The sequence below is a fragment of the Lagenorhynchus albirostris genome, chromosome 9 (genome assembly GCF_949774975.1).
Source record: "Lagenorhynchus albirostris chromosome 9, mLagAlb1.1, whole genome shotgun sequence".
Classification (NCBI taxonomy): domain Eukaryota; kingdom Metazoa; phylum Chordata; class Mammalia; order Artiodactyla; family Delphinidae; genus Lagenorhynchus; species Lagenorhynchus albirostris.
This window is the reverse complement of record NC_083103.1, coordinates 45,897,454-45,903,458: the sequence shown is the minus strand read 5'-3', so window position 1 is coordinate 45,903,458 and position 6,005 is coordinate 45,897,454.

Below are 6,005 nucleotides of genomic sequence, written 5' to 3'. Positions count from 1 at the left end.
ATCCATTACAATCTCCACTGGACACAAGAGGCAACCGAAGCACAGAGAAGTTAATTTGCCTAATTCAGACCCCAGCAGTCCCACTCCAGAGCCAAGCCCCTAACCAACATGCTTTACTGCTTCTTATGCCGTGATAGGTTGAGATTTCTTCATAAACCAGTTACTCACATATGTGGGCCCCATCACATATCAAGACCATATAATGTGTCAGTGCAGAGTTCTCTCTTTTGCTTACTTAAAGAACAAAACCTCTCAAGATACAAATTTCAAGAAATCTTCACTATTCCAAGCAGACTTTGTTGTTGTTTTATTTGTCTGTTTTGGCCACTCCATGCGGCTTGCAGGATTTAGTTCCCCGACCAAGGATTGAACCCGGGCCACAGCAGTGAAAGTGCTGAGTCCTCACCACTGGACAGTCAGGGAATTCCCCAAGCAGACATTTTTAAAGGCAAGACCCACCTGGGTTGTAGGATAAAGGCCAAATTCAATCACCTACCAAGAGGAGTTACGAGGGCATCTGCCCTAATCTACTTTTGCCCCATCTCTCACTCTACGGTTTTTTTTTTTTTTTTTTTTTTTTTTTTTTTTTTTTTGCGGTACGCGGGCCTCTCACCGCTGGGGCCCCTCCCGTCGCGGAGCACAGGCTCCGGACGCGCAGGCCCAGCGGCCATGGCCCACGGGCCCAGCCGCTCCGCGGCATGCGGGATCCTCCCGGACCGGGGCACGAACCCGCGTCCCCTGCATCGGCAGGCGGACTCTCAGCCATTGCGCCACCAGGGAAGCCCTATTTTTTTCAAGTTTTAAAGGCTACTTTATTGGCCTTCTCTGGTCATTCTTTGTTTTTTTTTAGTTATTTTTTATATATATATTAGTGTATATATGTCAATCCCGATCTCCCAATTCATCCCACCACCAGCTCCGGGACAAGGCAAGATTTAGACAAGAAAGTGAGAATGGGAGCAACACTGTGGTAGGAAGGGAGTACCAAGAAAAGGAGCCTAGGGGAGAAGAGAAGAGGTATCCGGAAAGGAAGTCTACAAAGCTGGGCTGGAGACTAGAAGACAGTGTGGCTTGCAAGAGAAGTTCAGTATGGAAGGGACTGGTGGCTAGAAAAGCAATTTGAGACCAGGTTAAGGAAAGGAGAAGTTCAGTTTGGGACATTTTTGCAGTGTTTGCACATTATCTAGGTGGGGATATTCACCAGGAGAGTAAAAATTGGGACCTAAAGCTCAGCAAACTTTAAGGCTATGAATAATAAATGAAGAAGTCATCAGCCTATGAGTGCAAGAGAAAATCGTTGGAGTAGATAAATGTATTTAGCAAAGAGGGCAGAGCAAGATGAGAAGGCAGCCAAGAACAGAATCTTAGAGATCACCTATATAGGGCAAGTGGAAAAAAGAAAACAGTGAAGGATACTGAAAAAGCACTGTCAGAGAAGTAAAAGGAGAATCCATTGAGGGGGGAATCATAAAGGCCAAGAGAGGAGAGATTCCAGAAGGCAAAGACAGTCAACATGGCAAAGAAGAATGAAAAGTGAGTAGAAGTCATTGGGTTTTGCACTTAGAAATTGGTGACCTTTGAGAGGGAAGTTTCAGTATAAGAAAGATGCTTCTCTACATCTTGCAGAAAGTATACAGCAAAAGCCATCACTAATTTTCATAGTAGTTGTCTCAGTCATTGTCCTAGTCAGCTCAGGTTGCTATAACAAAATACCATAGACTAGGTGGCTTAAGCAACAGACATTTATTTCTCACAGTTTTGAAGGCTGGGAAGTCCAAGGTGTCTGCTGATTCAACTCCTGGTGAAGACTCTTCCTGGTTTGCAGATAGCTATTTTCTTGCTGACTACTCACATGGCAGAGAAAGAGAGCTCTGGTGTTTCTTCCTTTTCTTAGAAGGGCACTAATCCCACCATGGAGGCCCCACACTCATCACCTCATTTAAATCTAGTCACCTTTCAAAGGCCCCACCTCCAAATAGTATCACAGTAGGGGCTGGGGGGAACATAAACATTCAGATCATAATAGTCATAATTCTTTGGGTTGCAAGAAAGAGAAATTCACTTTAAACTAGTGCAAGGAGAAGGCATTTTAGCAAAGCCCCAAGGTAGCCAGTATAAAAAGGGAAAGGAAAGAGAATCTGGAAAACCATCAAGAACTGTGATCCTGTTAGTTCTCTCACTATTTCTCATCTCTGTTTCTCTCTGCACAGCTGTTTTGGTATCCCCTGTCTTTGAAGCCTAGCGTTCAGTGTTTTGACATGCATATGGCTAAACATGGCCATTCCACAGCTTCTGAGAATGCACCTTCTCCACTCAAGCAACATGCAGATACTGAAATAGAATTTCTCAAATCCAATCATAGTTCCTGATGGAACTTGTATCCCTGAAGCCAATTCCACCTTTGTCAGGCTTTAGAGGAATGAGACAATAACCTTATCTTTTTCACCTTGTTTGAATTGGGTTTCTATCATATGCATTTGAAGAGTTCAGAATTTCTGACGGTAAAAGTTATTAAGCCCCAGAATGCATTCCAAGAAAGGCTCTCTTTCTAAAGAAACTCTCCAAGAATTGTCTAGAAAGGACAGTTCTTTCCTTTAAAGGGCCTTAAGTCTAGATTTTCCCCTCTGATTTCAAAAGCAAATAACAAAGAAGAAATCAATCATCTCATCATCTCCCTGGGGAGGCAGACAGATGTTATTATCCCATTCTGACAGGTACAAATGGGCACAATAATACTGAATTATTTTCTTTTGCTATCCACCATGTCAAGAGGCCTGCTAGGAATGGGAAACCCTTTTTAGCCTCAAGACAGCACTTTTCCTTTTAAAAAGAAAACTGCAGGGACTTCCCTAGTGGTCCAGTGGTTAAAAATCCGCCTTCCAATGCAGGGGACACAGGTTCGGTCCCTGGGAACTAAGATCCCACATGCCATGGGGCAACTAAGCCCACGTGCTCTAGAGCCCATGCGCCATACCTAGAGAAGCCTGTACACCGCAATGAACATCCCGTGTGCTGCAACAAAGACCCAATGCAGCCAAATAAATAAATATTTTAAATAATAAAAAAAAAAGAAAACTGCAACATATGGGAAAAGAATCTAAAAAAGAGTGGATATATGTATAACTGATTCACTTTACTGTACACCTGAAACTAACACAACATTGTAAATCAACTATACTCTAATAAAAATTTTTTAAAAAGAAAAAAAAACTGCAACATATGAATACTTAACCAAGAACGAAGGTTAACTTCTAGAGCTCATTTATTCCACCGAAGTAAACTCTAGCCACCCCTTAGTCAAGCATCCTGGATAGCTTCAGGCAAATGAACCCCTGAGCAGAAAATATGATTGGGAATTAGATCCTTTAGCTTTTAATCTTTTTCACCCATTTATTTCTGTATACCTTTTCTGCTCTGAATAATCTTTCATCATTTATTCTTCAGGGAATTCAAGCATTGCGTTGCCTTTTTTTTTTATTCTTTGCATTGCCTTTTGAGATCTGGTTGTGAGGCATGTCAAGTCCTTTGGTAAGAGCAAGATTTCCAACTGTGAGAAAGGTATTTTACTAGTAACAGCTGTTACCTCTGGGGGATGGGATTGTGTAGAAGTTTTACTTCCTAAATTAAATATTTCTGAAATGTTTGAAATTTTTCAGTAATTATGGGTTGCTTTTGTAATCAGAAAAAAAATGTAAACACAAATTTCTTTAAAATGTTCAATGCCAAAGAAAAAGAAAAATGCAACCCAACAAAAAAGAAAGATATTTTACCTATGGAGCTCTCCAAGGGTATAGTATTTCTCTATCATCTAGTGCATTTTGTCCTTTTTATCTTCTAATGATTAAATCCTATGTTTTTCTAAAAATTGTAATGTCTTAACCAAATTTTAATAAGCTCAGGTCTCTGGCTCCAGTCGTCCTTTTCAAATCATTCCCCACACTGTTACCAGAGGGATCTTTCTTAAACAGATCTGAGCAAGTCACATCCCTGCTGCAAATTATCTGAGGCTCCTCCTCCCCTGCAGACTCCAGGGACTCCATGAACCAAGCCCTACCTACCTGCTTCTCTAGGCCCATTGCCCTTTACTAGTCACCTTGCTCTTAAAGCTTCTACGATACCAGACTAAGTTTTAGGAACAGCATTTCAAGGCCCAGACTGAACCATCTCCATCTCTGCCTAGATCAGAATGCACAAAGACCTCTCCAAAAAGCTTGACTTTGCTGGGGCTGGGCTCAGGGGTGCTCCTGTCAGTAGGACTGAGGTCATAGAGACTGAGACACAAGAGTTGGCACTAAGGTGGGTGGAGTGTCTTGCAACAACATGGACAGACACAGAGGGTATCATGCTTAGTGAAGTAAGTCAGACAGAGAAAGACAAATACTCTATGTTATCACTTATTTGTGGAATCTAAAAAAATAACACAAACGAATGTATATAACGAAACAGACTCACAGACATGGAGAACAAACTAGTGGTTGCCAGTGGGGAGAGGGAAAAGAGGAGGGAGAGGCAAGATAGGGATATTGGATTAAGGGATACAAACTACTATGTATAAAATAGATAAGCTACAAGGATATATTGTACAGCACAGGGAAATGTAGGCACTATTTTGTAATAATTTTAAATGGAATATACTCTATCCAAATATGGAATCACTATGCTGTACACCTGAAATAATAAAACATTGTAAATCAACTATACTTCAATTTTAATAAAAGGTGGGTGGACTGCCATCACCTTGCTGATCCTCTGTGACCACCTCCTCACTCCTGTCTTTTTTTTTAAAATTTTATTTGTTTATTTATTTATTTTTAGCTGCTTTGGGTCTTTGTTGCTGTGTGCGGGCTTTCTCTAGTTGTGGCGAGCAGGGGCTACTCTCCGTTGCAATGTGCAGGCTTCTCATTGTGGTGGCTTCTCTTGTTGCGGAGCACAGGCTCTAGGCTCGCAGGCTTCAATAGTTGTGGCACGCGGGCTTCAGTAATTGTGGCTTGTGGCTTCTAGAGCACAGTCTTAGTAGTTGTGGTGCACAGGCTTAGTTGCTCAGACATGTGGGATCTTCCCAGACCAGGGCTCGAACCCATGTCCCCTGCATTGACAGGTGGATTCTTAACCACTGTGCCACCAAGGAAGTCCCCTCACTCCTGTCTTAACAACAGCAGAATCACTAGCACATCTCTATATCCCTTGATATTGGTTTTCTCTGTGATTTTAGGGGCTTGACATAACTCTCTGGTGGCTGCTGTGATATCTGCTACACGGATCACCTGGTATTTCTAGCCCAGAAGTAAACTCAAAGTGAGTGTCATGTAGATCAGAGGCTGTGTTAGCTTAGCTCTACCGGACCTCTTGAGTTCCTGTTGTTGCTGAAGGATCAGGAAGTGAGGGTAGGGAGGGGGGAAGGAGACTTAAGGAGGAAGAGAGGCCACACCAGAGTAGTTCTGTGCCCCAAAAGACTGTCTTATCAAAGGCCACCTTGTTCCTTGCCTGCTCTTATTATGCAATAATTGGAAGCACCCAAGCTTTTACTCCTCTTGGTCATGCATAGTGTATTGAACCGGGGGCTCTGTAAGAACACAAAAAGTATGTGCTAGTGATTGCAACTGGGGCAAATATGCAGATAGGTGGTCAAGATCTGGAAAGGAATTAGCCAAAAGATAATTAGTAATGTGTCAGATTAGTGGTATTATGAGTTACTTTTTCTTTTAAAAAATTTAAAATAATTTATCTTTTAAGTACTTGTTAAGAGAAGATGGGGCAGGGGAAAAAGAGAATGCTGCACCTATGAGACCTGAATGTCTAGGGCATAGTGTAATGGGATGTATATATATGCACCATCATAACCCATCCCACTCCACAAGTCACCATGGAGTTCAGCCTAATACTCCCATAGAATTGGAAAATCGTGGAAGGTCCCTTCGGGGTACTTTAGAGACAGTTTAATCCGATTCTTCCTTTTATAGAAGAGAAAACTGAGATCCAGAGAGATCAAGCGGTTTTCTAGGGTA